Here is a 14494-nt window from a genome sequence, read left to right on the forward strand (position 1 = left end):
TCAACTAGTTTGTGACCAGAATAAGAAGTCATTCTGATGTCTGTTCAACCAGGTTTTGCCCGCTGGGATGTATTTGATGAAGGTATTTCAATAGTTTCAATACCCTAGTTTGTCATTCGTATTTCATTTCATTAATGTATTTTGTAATACTAAAATAAAATTGCAAGTAGCCCATTTAACTACAACAAAATTCTCAGTAACGGTTACAGAAACGTTTTAGTTGCTTTGACTGTGATATTTTTCTTTTTTGATCAACCTTAGTTTAATGCCCTGACTGTAAGTCATTCTGGACAAGCTAAATAACCAAAATGTAAAAATGAACACTTGAAAATCACACTGCTGGGTATTATTCTAATGAGTTTTCTGGCTTTTCATGACACATACTGGAAGAATAAAAAGAGAAGAAAATAAATGAACAATTGGCATAATGTGGGCATGCAGGACACGACAGAACAGTAACATATCTTTGACAGCCAGAAAATACTAAAAATGTCTCATGGTCTATGTCAAATGTCTCAACTGCTCAGATTTACTTACCAACTACAACGGAGCACACGAGTAAAGGCATGCAAAGACATGTTTTCTCCTCTGTCCCTTATATTATAGTGGGACATTAACTAATTGGTCATCAATCACAAACATTTTAAGAAAGAGGATATCAAAATTAGACAGTAGTTGGATAATTACATTTTTTAAAATTAATCTCTAAATGGTAAAGTTTTGCTTAATCCTAATAAATGTGGTAATATTCAAACAACCTTTTTATAATCAGCACCATCCAGAATGCTGAGGAGATTGACCCGGACAGAGGTTCCTCCAATTGAGGACAGCTTGGCAGTCTTAAAAGAAAAGTAAATGCAAAAATGTAAGTATGTGTATGGATGCAATAAAGAGACAATAAAATTATATATTTTAAAAGTGTCTGTCATATCATTCCTGCAACAAACATTGTTAGAAAACTGTGTTTTTGTCAAATCTATTCCTCTTCTCTGCAACTGCACACGTGTTTGAGTGAGGGACATGGAGAATGAGTAAGAGAGAAATGGAAGAAACTTCGCATGATTCACCAAGGGAGGTGTCTGTTGAATGGGTTTTCCACCTGAAAAAAAGTTGAGTTAAAATAGGATTGTATTTGCTTTACAAACATATTATTTAAAGCGGTGCTGTTTCAATTGGATCTAGTTACACTACACTCTTAGAAAAAATGGTTCCAAAATGGTTTTTCGGCTGTCCCCATAGTTCTACCCGGAACCAAAAGGGTTCTACATAGAACCAAAAAGGGTTCTTCAAAGGGTTCTCCTATGCGGACAGCGGATTAACCTTTTTAGGTTCTAGATAGCAAGAAAGGTGCTAAGAGTGTAAGATCAGGCAATCATGGGCAGCTGAATATCATGTATCTTGGGGAATCCAGTCTCAGTGAGACCTGATGCAGAGAAAAAACATTAATGATCATCAGCATAGCTAGTACAAACCTAGCTCTTACAAAGCTGGTTAGAAGGAATCAATACACATTGAAGATCAGAGGATCAAACAGAAGAAAAAAAAACATTTTGCACACTAAACTTAGTCAATGACTGGATTTAAGGAGGGGTGGTTCTGCTCTCTCCTTTCCCTGCGATGTGGAGGAATAGGTCACTGGTAACTTGGCCAAGTACTGCTATTGAGGCCATGCATGAGGTCATTGACATGTTTCAAGAACTGTAAGGAAAGAAACAAATCATGATTAACCATTACCTAAGGTCTTCACTAAGTCAGACTTAGCATAGCAAGGACATTGACTGCGTTGCCCCTCAGCAATCTGGCAGTCAGGCTGACATTCGGAGAGATATAGACAGCAAAATATTGGCTATTTACATTTCTTAGTCAGCAGGCTGGATAACTACTGTACTCCTTGTGTTTGTTCCCTCCTCCAATCTTCCATCATAGAAGATCCATGGAAAAAAAAGAATCAAAAATTTAAAAAAGCAGTTGAGAGTTGTAATGTTAGAATGAATGTTGAATGAATGTTGATGGGGAGCAGGGACAGGCAAAATGTATTGGATTGTCAAATACACAAAAATATAAGGATCCAACCATCTCTCTCTCTCGCTCATTTACACACAAAACTAATAAATCAATGTTTTTCTCTCCATCCAGCCATCTTTCTCTCTCACACACACACATACATTTACTGTCATTAACTAAACAGATATCAACATTTCAAAACGTTAGCTAGCTAGCTACAACCAATGGCTACAACAGGTAAAATTTAAAACGTACTATGTCCATGGAGGATTAGCCAGTGAGCTAACGTTAGCTAGCTAGAAAATTTTCCTTGACGTTCTTCTCCACAACAAACCACCGCTTTACGTACAAAAGTAAAACAAGAATGAAGGAGAACAGGGACTACCACTTAGCAGTTAAATCTTTTCGAAGTTTAGAGAAATTGTCATTGTTTTCCAGCACTGTTGTTGTGTAGCCAACTGGGCGCTCTGTCCAAACTGTTGTATGGTATTTTGACCGGTGCACTTGAACAAGCAGGCTGCCTGCACACAGAGATCTAATTGCTCTGTGTGACGAACAGATTCCAATCCAAGTTTTAGCTGGAGCTGATATGTCTACCTCCTTTATTTAGCTACTGAAATAAAAATACAATTACTACACACATTGTTAGTTGCTTAAAAGCTTTACGGGAAAATATAATGGTAATATTTTTAAGGTAAAATTCAGGTGTAATAATTATCGCTGGAAATACATGCGATTCTCAAAACAAATTGAGCTAGTCATAATAGAACATCAAACAAGCATTTAGTGGAACAGAAGATGTGCAGCACAATAAACAGTGCAATTAGCTAACACAGACGAAAGATTACCATTAGAAGCAAACACACACAGCAAGCTACCAGATACCATTAACTAAACAACCATTATTTCATTGTACTGCAGTTTTATTGTGCATGTTTATCTTACATGCTGGTAGCCTAGAACAAATGTTATGGAAGTGAATGTGCACTTTGCAATTGGGTGGACTGCAACTACGAAAAACACTGCCATAGCCTGTAGTAAAAGCAAAAGCATTTATAGCATCGGAGACTCTAAATTAGGGACCATCTCTGATTGCTATAGGACCTCAGAGACTGTCGCAGATTTGAGCTTTTATTGACCTAGCAAATTCGATGACTTGGAGGTGAAATATATCAAATTCATTTGTTTTTTGAAATTGGTATTTCATCACCTGCCGAATAAAAACCTCAAGTGGCCCTACTCCTGAAAAAGTTAAACAGACAGACAGCCTTTAAGGGGCCCTAAGTGAGATTTGGTTGGGGGGCCTGTCATGCCAAATAGTGTCCCCCTCTAAGTCACAATGGGATTCAATGACTTCTAGCTTCTGTTGCTAGGGCTGTTGCTAGAACTTGCAACATTCTGACCGGATTACATAATGAACCAAAGTGTCCGTTGCTATGCTGGTTGCTTGGCTCTATTTTACCTCATAGCTGTTGCAAAGTAAGGAGGATGCGGGCAGTTCTAGTTCTATTTCACAAAAAAAACGATCACTCAGTCCGCGCAAAATTATTACCTCAGAATTGCTCTCCAAGGACGGTATTTTGGACAGTGACAACCTGCCTACTACCTGCTGCTTCAGAGGGCTGAAATGACTGGAAAGATAACACTTTCTTTACCATGTGTTTGTCTTTATATAAGTCCATATTGTTAAATAGGAATAAATAATTGAACCTCTATGGGATCGGTGACCCCCCCCCACGGGACGGTTGAGCTAACGTGCGCTAATGTGATTAGCATTAACATTAGTGATAAGCAAGTAACAAGAACATTTCCCAGGACATAGACATATCTGATATGGGCAGAAAGCTTAAATTCTTGTTAATCTAACTGCACTGTCCAGTTTACAGTAGCCATTACAGTGAAAGAATACCATGCTATTGTTTGAGGAGAGTGCACAGTTATGAACTTGAAAATGTATCAATAAACCAATTAGGCACATTTGGGCAGACTTCATACAACATTTTGAACAGAAATACAATGTTTCATTGGATCAGTCTGAAACGTTGCACATACACTGCTGCCATCTAGTGGCCAACATCTAAATTGCTCCTAAACTGGAATAATACATTGTGGCTTTTCTCTTGCATTTCAAAAGTTGATGGAACAAAAAACAACAAAAAGAAATGCATGTTTTTTTCTTTGTTTTATCTTTTACCAGATCTAATGTGTTATATTCTCCTACATTAATTTCACATTTCCACAAACTTCAAAGTGTTTCCTTTCAAATCGTATCAAGAATATGCATATCCTTGCTTCAGGTCCTGAGCTACAGGCAGTTAGATATGTCATTTTAGGCGAAAATTGAAAAAAAGGGTACGGTCCTTAAGAGGTTTTAAAGGTCAGTACCCTGTCTAGCCTGCCTGAAGTTTGAGAGGGTGAAGACTGTGGCGCCGGAGCTGAAGCCCATCAAAGTTGTTTCACCATGGCACATGATCAGTAAGTGTCCCAATTAAAATGTTGTAATGGTTTCTTTATTTGACCACAGCAGAGTTCAATATTATAGAATGTGTGTGTCAGTATCCTTACAAATATGAAAATATGCATACGGTATGACACAGATACGGGTAAGAATAAAGTAATCTCTCTAATGCTGGAACAAGGTACGGATGTTATAGGTTATTCTGTCACCAATGGTTTGTTTTATTTATTTTTTACAAGTTGTTTTCGTTTTTCCATGGTACATAATCAGCCATATTTCAATATCATACATTGTTAATAGATATCGATTTCCTACCCCCTCCTCCAGATTTGGTGAATTGACCAACCAGACCCTCAAGACTGCCAATGGCAAATCCCTTGATTGGTACCAGGAAGGGTGGGAGAACAACCTGAAGGTAATTCTCTTTGCACACAACAGCAGCATCCAGGCCGAGTACGGGCGGGAACCGCAGCTGTTGACTGAGGCAAACAATGCGATTGTATATACAATTATTGCATATACTGTAGTCTTATAAATTTGTGATTGACTTAGTGTTGTTGTTTGTCTATTGCTATTTTTGTATAACGTACTTTCAGATCACTGAAACCCCACCTGATGTGGTGGAAGTTGTCAAACCAGATCAGAACACCTTCGAGTACTACCTTCAGGCACGGACTGAGAAGGATGTGGAGGTTTTTGACCAGGTAAAAATGATTGCCCGCTGTTCATTTATTTTCTTGCCCTCCAAGAGATATGTAAGAAATGTATTTGTAACATGAAATATTATACATTGCATGTATTCCTGTCATCAATTACGGTGAGACTGAACATGGACAAGGCGCAGGAGAAACAAAAGGAGAGCTACCAGAGCAGAATCAAGAAGGGGACCAAGTGCTACGACATCCGAGCGAATTAATGGTTTGGAAGAAGGACGAAAGGAAGGCGAGACCTGGGAAACCTCGCTGCTTTCTCTCTCCTAGCTGAGGTCACCATCTGTTAAAGTGAATATAAAAAATCTTGATAATAACTTTTTGCATTTGCAAACAAAATAACCTGAAGCTAGTTTTAGTTTCCCTAACACTGATATTTTTCTCTTTGTCTTCCTAGGGTTACCTTGGTGGAAGTCAACAATCTTGACTTGGAGCAGTTGGATGGTCGACCACTGGAAGCACTGACACCCTACACTTCGGTGAAGCCCAATAGATAAAGTATGTTAAGCTTTGGTTGACATTTGAGAAAGCAAGAAATGGTAGTTATGCTAAGCTTATAAAAATGTACCTCTTCAATTTACCTCTCTAAATTACTTTAGGACCATCGACTGTCCGAGCCCCCCAGGAAGTAACCCATCCACCAGAACCAGTGAGTTTGGTGGATGGGTTAGCAATTTAGATGTTGGCCATACCTTCCAAATGTGTTGAAAAGTACATATCTCCCACTTATAACACTGTACTAATCCATCACATTTTCTCACAGTAAAGTGTAACCTGTGTGTTTGCTTGTTTACGTATCTGTTTCCTACCCTGTTCCCTTTAACTCTGCTCCTGTTCTCCAGGACCTAGGGGTTCTGCCCAACACCCAGACGTGAATCCACCTGATGTCCTCCATTACCAACCACCCTCCAACTTTTCATTACGTCATCTACAGCTACTGTTGTTGTCATTATTTGCTAAGAAAGAGCAAGAAAACTATCATACTGGGCACATAAAATGTGAGATACACAGATTAACTAAAAACACTAGCACTGCAAACACTCAGAACAAAGAGAGCAGCAGTGCCTGGACTTTGCAGTCTCCCTCTTCAAGTCCCCCATCTGAGACTGACTGCCTGTTCAGAACAAGTGACAGGCAGAACCTCCCACCCACACAACAACCACCTTCTCTATATTCCACACAGCAGAATTCAGTATTTTAGTCTATGATTGCCACGTGAGTGCACAACAAATCTGTGAAAAAATATTAATGACACAACTGCACCAAAAACAATCAAAGTTTATGTATTAAATATCTTAAATATTGCCAGCTTGGTTTTCACAGCTGTTTCACAAGGTGTTCATTCTTGTAAGTTGTAAAGTATCCTTTGGTGGTATTTATTTGTTCCACATTATTCATTGTTGTAGCCTAGAACCTACAACAGATACATATATATTCAACCACAAGGGTCTAATAATGAGCTATGCCAGACAGGAAAAAATGATCATAATAGAGGACTACTGAAATTATATTATTTCAGTGTAGATAAGGGAAGGACAGGTTAAAACTTCTTATGGATGGTGGCAGTATTGAGTAGCTTGGATGACTGACATGCCCAGAGTAAACTGCCTGCTACTCACTCCCAGAAACGATTTGGATAGAAAACACTCTGAAGTTTCTAAAACTGTTTGAATGATGTCTGTGAGTATAACAGAACTCATATGGCAGGCACAAACCTGAGAAAAAAATCCAAACAGGAAGTGGTTTGTAGTTTTTCAAGTGATTGCCTATCCAAACTAGAGTGTCTGTGGGGTCATTTTGCACTTCCTAAGGCTTCCACTAGATGTCAACAGTCTTTAGAACCTTTTTTGAGGCTTCTACTGTGAAGTGGGGATGAATAAGAGCTCCTGGAGTCAGATGACTGCCAGCAGGGCATGAGCCTCAGCCATGCGCACTCACGTGAGAGGTAGCTCAGTTCCATTGCATTTCTGAAGACAAAGGATTTCTCCGGTTGAAACTTTATTGCGGATTTATGATAAAAACATCCTAAAGATTGATTCTATACATTGTTTGACATGTTTCTACGAACTGTAATTGAATTTTTTTTAGTTTTCATCTGACCTGCGCGTCGTGAATTTGGATTTGTGAACTAAAGGCGCGAACAAAAAGGAGGTATTTGGACATAAAGGATGGACTTTATCAAACAAAATTCCTGGGAGTGCATTGTGATGAAGATCATCAAAGGTAAGTGAATATTTATAATGCTATTTCTGACTATTGTTGACTCCAACATGGCGGATATATTGTATGGCATGTTTTTGTGTCTGAGCGCCGTACTCAGATTATTGCTTTTTCGGTAAAGCTTTTTTTAAATCTGACACAGCGGTTGCATTAAGGAGAAGTTTATCTAAAGTTCCATGCATAGCACTTGTATTTTCATCAACATTTATGATGAGTATTTCTGTAAATTGATGTGGCTCTCTGCAAAATCACCGGATGTTTTGGAGGCAAAATTTATTTTGCCTCCAAAAATCTTTTTTTTTTTTTTTTTTTTTAAATTTTTGGATATAAATATGAACTTTATCGAACAAAACATACATGTATTGTGTAACATGAAGTCCTATGAGTGTCATCTGATGAAGACCATCAAAGGTTAGTGATTAATTTTATCTCAATTTCTGCTTTTTGTGACTCCTCTCTTTGGCTGGAAAATTGCTGTTTTTTTGTGTATAGGCGCTGACCTAACATAATCATATGGTTTGCTTTCACCGTAAAGCCTTTTTGAAATCAGACACTGTGGCTGGATTAACAAGAAGTAAAGCTTTTAAAATGGTGTATAATACTTGTATGTTTGAGGAATTTTAATTATGAGATTTTTGTTGTTTTGAATTTGGTGCCCTGCACTTTCACTGGCTGTTGTCATATCGATCCCGCTAACGGATTCAAGCCATAAGTTAAAATAAAAACATGACAGCCAATGTATGAATCAAATGGATTTGCATATGAATGGAGTGGAAATTAGCTGACTTCCTGATCTGTCAGGTAAGTAACTTTAATGTATCAAAAAGATTACACGTTTTCTTTGGCATTTCCGAAACGTAGCAATGTTTAAGACATGGATTTCATGTTGTAAGGTTAACAAGGTACCCAAAAGTTGTTCGAATTAATGTTTTCATTTTATTAGTTAAACAAAACGTGTTAAACAGCGAAATTGTCGCAGAAATCAGCCTTGTTTGCATAGCGATGATGAAAAGAACGTCATTTAGGTTGAAATGATCTCCAAAATTCTAATCATTAGGTCATCCCACCGTTGATATTGCAACGGACACTAACAGTTTATCGAATCCCATTGTGACGTAGAGCGGGACACTATTTGACCGGGGGACATTATTTGGCATGACAGGCACCCCACCTCGCTACAAAACATTTTACTGTCCCCCCTCTTGACAGTGGAGAGAGAATGTCATGTTTTAAAATACATTTCCTGCAATTCTACACATTTTGCTGTGTGGCGTAGAGAATGTTGCAGTTTTAAAGGTCCAGTGCAGTCAAAAACTATTTATTTCCACAATATGAGGTTAGAATAATACTGTGAAATTGTGAACATGATAATGCCATTTTAGTGTAAAAGCTGTTTGAAAAGGCCACCTAAAATGTCATCCTGTTTTGGTGTGATGGAGTTTTGGCCTTCCGTGGTGACATCACCATGCGGTAAAGTAGTCAATAGACCAATAAGAAAGTGAGTTCCAAACCTTTCTGCAATAACAGCTAATTATCTGTTTTCAGACCACTCCCAGACAGTCCTAGCAAAAGTATTGCTTGAGAAATTGCTCTTTGCTAAGAAGTGTTATTTGTTTGTTTTCAATTAAAATAATTACAAAAGAATCACAGTAAGGTACCTAATTGCACCTTTACATTTCATTTCCTGCAATTCTACCCATTTTGTAATGACTTATGCCATGTTTATATGATATCTGAGTGACACTGACTAACGAAATCAGTGGGGGAGCCGCTGGAGGTCAGGGCCCCTGGGCACGTGCCCGGTCGGTATTCCACCATGATTACTAGACTACTATTCTAAAAATTGTTAGCTGACATGGCTAATTGAATCACTGTCAGTGACTGACATAACAAGAGAAAAACTGCTTATGCACAACCAAACTTCGAAAATTGCACCTGATGCATTCTAGTAGTATTATTCTTAATAGTAAGTTGAGATCCTGACTGAGTTCCCAAAAAATAGGCCCGCGTCCAGCGTGTTGACTGGGCATAGTATGCCACAAGACCCTAAACCGCTTTGGTGCGCTCTGCCAGGTGTTGTTTGCCAAGTGTGCTAAGCTGAATCATGCAAACCTTGCTGAAAAAAGAACATTACTCCAATTTGTATTATTGTAATGGTTTTATTGTCTTACATGCAATGGGCGCATTGCCAACAAACACTATGCACATGTTTATATAGATTGGCGTCTTTTAATTGATTAGCACTTAGATAACTGGTCAGTAGCTCAATCAGATTTCAACCAAAAAACTGATATCAACCAAATATCAGATATCAACCAATGTCAAAAAGACTAACTAATATATCTTAATATGGTTGTAATCTGGTTATAAGACGTCCCGACCAGATTTCATCCAGTAAAATGTCTTTATCACATCGTATGCCTACTGGGATGTAACAAAAACAGGGGTGCAACTTTCACTGGGGATAGGGGGGATCATGACAGAAATGATCTGTTAATATGAAACCCATCCAATTGCCTAGCTAGAGCTTCACTGGTGCTGCTGCCACTGAACAGATAGCCTACTTTTCTAGAAGAGATCTATCAACATCAGCCATGTAAGAAGGCTTTTAAGTAGACTATTACGTCCAACCAGCTCTCACAGTCTCACGTCAGAATTAGACGTTCATCCATGTTTCTCAAACATCAAAAATATACATTTTTCCAAATGTAAAATTTCTAAATGTTTAATTTTAGGCAATAACTCAAAATGTTCAAGGTTAGGCATTAACTCCGAATGGTTAAGGTTTGGGATAGGCTTAAAATATAATAATAAGTTTCTATTGCTGGATTTGAATTTGCAACCTTTGGAATCAAAGGCAGATACTGATGCCCAACCGTATTCCCTATCAACATCCTAGCAAAACCAAAACCAACTTGAAGGTAACATTGCTCATTTTTGCCCCTAGTGGCTGGTTTTCACGTCATCTCACGACCTCAGACATGGATGGACGTCAAATACTGACTTGTATCACGGGTGAACTGGCTAATTACGTTGGTGTTAAAGTGTTCTATTATTGTAGGCATATAGTCTGGCACAATGGATGCTTCATAATACCCATAAAACCTAGCAGTAAAACCTGGTAACAGTTCCAATTGTTTTTTCTCCATTCATTTTTGCATCTGGGATTTTAGAACTACTTCATATTAGGTCTGCGTTTAGTGTAGGAGAGAAGACCTCAGCAAAACTACAAATTCCTGCAGGAAGCTCCTTCACGTCATCTCTAGCCAACACTGACAGCTGCCGTTCACCAGTGCGATCAGAGGCTGTGTCCAATCCATGAACTCTGGTTTGGTCAGGGCCAGCATGAGGGAAAGTTTATCCTGTGTTTGTGAGTTTAGCTATTAAGTTTGAGCATTTTAGCAATACAATGTTCTATACAGCTGTCAACATTCTACAAGGAAAAATACACTTAATTATATAATCATTAACCAGATTACCCCGGATATCAGACTTAGATGAGTGATAACTCAGTTGTAGAATGTTGTCATTGAGGAGAATAAATCTAAAAACCTATTGACATTCAGAATTGACTTTGTTTAGACATCCAGCCAGTATTGTAGTTTCATGACCAGAGACAAATCTTCGGAGGCAAAGTATTTATTTATTCGGAGTGGTAGATGCATTCACACTGTCTTGATTTATATGATCCTTCCCACTATATGATTGATATTTCAAGTGATAATATCCCAAATGATCAATTAATAAAATAAAAAAACACTAGACGTGAACATTCATTTATTAAATATTCTACAGCTGTAAATTCATCAATCAAATCAAACTTTATTCATATAGCACATTTTTTACATCCTTACTGGCATCAGGTCCAAGGTCAGCTCCACATCACTGGAAGGGACAGTGATGCTTCTTCATTGTGTGGACCACCAAAGCCTCTCTCACCATCCCCATCCAGTGTGACAACCTCTGACAGACTCGTATTGCTCCTCCTGTCAGTACCCAATTTCAGGGAAGCCAATGGTCCAAAAAATATTCCACATATTTCATGTACACACACACACACACACACACTAGGCTCCCAGAATAGGTTATATTACATACACATTTTGCTCAAAGCAGCCACCTAAAGTAATGTAGTTAAATTCCCACTGTGCCCATGATAAAGTTATCTATGATGTTCAAATGATTTCTTACCCCCTGTGTCTTAATTGTTGAAGGCCCCAGTCATCCCTGCCTGTACCTGACGTTGTTGAAAAACAAGCGAACAATGAATAAAGATCATAGCTACACAAACAATAGGCTCCTAGAATAGGTTACATTACATTAAAGTGTTGCTCAAAGCAGCCAACTGAAGTAATGTCGTTAACGTAAGTTCAATCACAAAGGCTGGTCTGAGTGCATCGCCTCACAGTTTCATTCAGTAGTACAACACAATTCACATTGCATTTTATCATGGGCACAATGGGAATTTATATCTGTGATGTTTAACTTCTCTAGGGTAGGGGGCAGTATTTTGACGTCCGGATGAAAGGCGTGCCCAAATTAAACTGCCTGCTACTCAGGCTCAGAAGGTAGGATGCATAATGCATATTATTAGTAGATTTGGATAGAAAACACTCTGAAGATTCTAAAACTGTTTGAATGATGTCTGTGAGTATAACAGAACTCATATGGCAGGCAAAAACCTGAGAAAAATCCAACCAGGAAGTGTGGAAATCTGAGGCTTGTAGTTTTTCAAGTGATTCCCTATCCAGTACACAGTGACTTACGGTTCATTTTGCACTTCCTAAGGCTTCCACTAGATGTCAACAGTCTTTAGAACATTGTTTCAAGCTTCTACTGTGAATATGGAGCAAACAAGAGGGCCTGGAAGTAGATGAGTGAGGAAATGACATGAGCTCAGAGGAGCGCGCTCACGTGAGTTCCTTTTCTTTTCTGAAGACATTGGAATTGTCCGGTTGGAATATTACTGACGATTTATGTTAAAAACATCCTAAAGATTGATGCTATACATCGTTTGACATATTTCTACGAACGTAAATATAACTTTTTTTGACTTTTCGTCGTGACATATACATCGTTTGACATATTTCTACGAACGTAAATATAACTTTTTTTGACTTTTCGTCGTGACATTTTCGCGCGCTTCCTGCATTTGGAGTAGTGGACTGAACACGCAAACAAAAAGGAGGTATTTGGACATAAATGATGGACTTTATCGAACAAAACAAACATTTATTGTGGACCTGGGATTCCTGTGAGTGCATTCTGATGAAGATCATCAAAGGTAAGTGAATATTTGTAATATTTTTTCTGAGTTTTATTGACTCCGGGTTTGGTTTCGTGTCTGAACGCTGTACTCAGATTATTGCAAAGTCTGCTTTCGCTGTAAAGTTTTTTTGAAATCTGACACAGCGGTTGCATTAAGGAGAAGTTTATCTATAATTCTTTGAATAACAGTTTAATATTTTATCAACGTTTATGATGAGTATTTCTGTAAATTGATGTGCTCATTCACCGGACGTTTTGGGAGGCAAAACATTACTGAACATTACACGCCAATGTAAAATGGGGTTTTTGGATATAAATATGAACTTTATCGAGCAAAACATGTATGTATTGTGTAACATGAAGTCCTATGAGTGCCATCTGATGAAGATCATCAAAGGTTAGTGATTAATTTTAGCTGTATTTCTGGTTTTTGTGACACCTCTCCTTGCTTGGAAAATGGCTGTGTTTTTTCTTGTCAAGGTGATGTCCTAACATAATCTAATGCTGTGCTTTCGCCATAAAGCCTTTTTGAAATCGGACAATGTGTTTGGATTAACGAGAAGATTATCTTTAAAATTGTGTAAAATACTTGTATGTGTGAGAAATCTGAATTATGAGATATTTGTTGTTTTCAATTTGGCGCCCTGCTATTTCACTGGCTGTTGAATAGTGTGTCCCGCAGCTGGGACGGTCACGTCCCACATAGCCAAGAGAGGTTAAATTACGTCTTACCCCCAGAGTGAGAGAGAGAGTACATCACTTGAAGCAGATCTCCTTGCTGAGGGTAGCTTTGATCATGCACTGCTTGTCATGGGGTGAGCCTGATGTTCCGCATGTCACGCCTCATGTCTAAAACATGGGGCAAAGGGGACATAAAGTCAGTTTTGATGCATATACAAATTCAATGTTTTACACAATATTGTATCATATTTAGTAAATTTGTGTTTTGAATGGTAAAATCATTTATTTGTCAGCTAGCTAGCCAATTTTCACTAATGTAGCTAACTGGTCAACCAAAGAGCCTAACTAGCTAACCCACCAGGCAATATTTAGCTAGCAAGTCTGATTACACGAATGATGAGTTAATGTTAACTAGCTAATGTTTGCTAACGTTAACTAGCATGTCACCATGTCAAAAAGTGTGACTATTAAACTGTGAGCTAACATTAACTAGCTGGCTAGCTCACTAAATACTTGTCAATAAAAAGGTCACGACAGTTATTATGCTAGCCTATGCTGGTTTTCTTTTTACTACAGTCGGTGGTTATCTAGCAAATTTGCTTAAGCACCTAGCTAATCACAGATCTTTGACCTAACCAAAACAGCTTGTTAGCAGTTAGCAAGCAAAGCTTACCTTATGACAAGGCTCCAGCAACGCCTCTCGATTACAGAGGTCGGAAAACAATAAAATGCACATTTGCTTATCGGAGTAGTGCCACGGTACATAGCACAGAACCATCCTTGCAGCTGGCTTCCCAACTAGCAATGAGGAATCGGCCCAGAAACGTCCCTCTTCCGGGGGGGCCGGAACTGATTGAATCGGCCCGGAATCGGGTGTTGGACTCGGCCCGGAATCAAATGCAGTTTGTACTGCGATGCAGTGTCTTAGACCCCTGCACCACTCAGGAGGCCCCATCCACAAAGTTTTGAATGCTTATCAATTTGCCTTGCACAAAGTATCAAAATACTAAAATACTACTTAAACAGGACTCATAAACAATTTCATTGAAATGTTCATTTTATTTTTTTATCACGGAAACGATGAGAAAATATGGAAAAATAAATAACTAATGAAATGTTAATTATATAAAGCAGCCCTTGTAATCATCTGCCA

General features: G+C 38.4%; 1 long non-coding RNA gene across 1 annotated transcript; it reads right to left on the bottom strand.

Moving 5' to 3' along the window:
* Positions 1 to 10544: 10544 nt before the first annotated feature.
* Positions 10545 to 13496, bottom strand: LOC115192250 (uncharacterized). The gene is made up of 2 exons (XR_003877905.1): positions 13393 to 13496; positions 10545 to 11629 (listed from the first exon to the last, which is right to left on the bottom strand). It is a non-coding gene; the product is annotated as an uncharacterized LOC115192250 (long non-coding RNA).
* Between the last annotated feature and the right edge of the window lie 998 nt (positions 13497 to 14494).

The sequence above is a fragment of the Salmo trutta genome, chromosome 4 (assembly GCF_901001165.1).
Source record: "Salmo trutta chromosome 4, fSalTru1.1, whole genome shotgun sequence".
NCBI lineage: Eukaryota > Metazoa > Chordata > Actinopteri > Salmoniformes > Salmonidae > Salmo > Salmo trutta.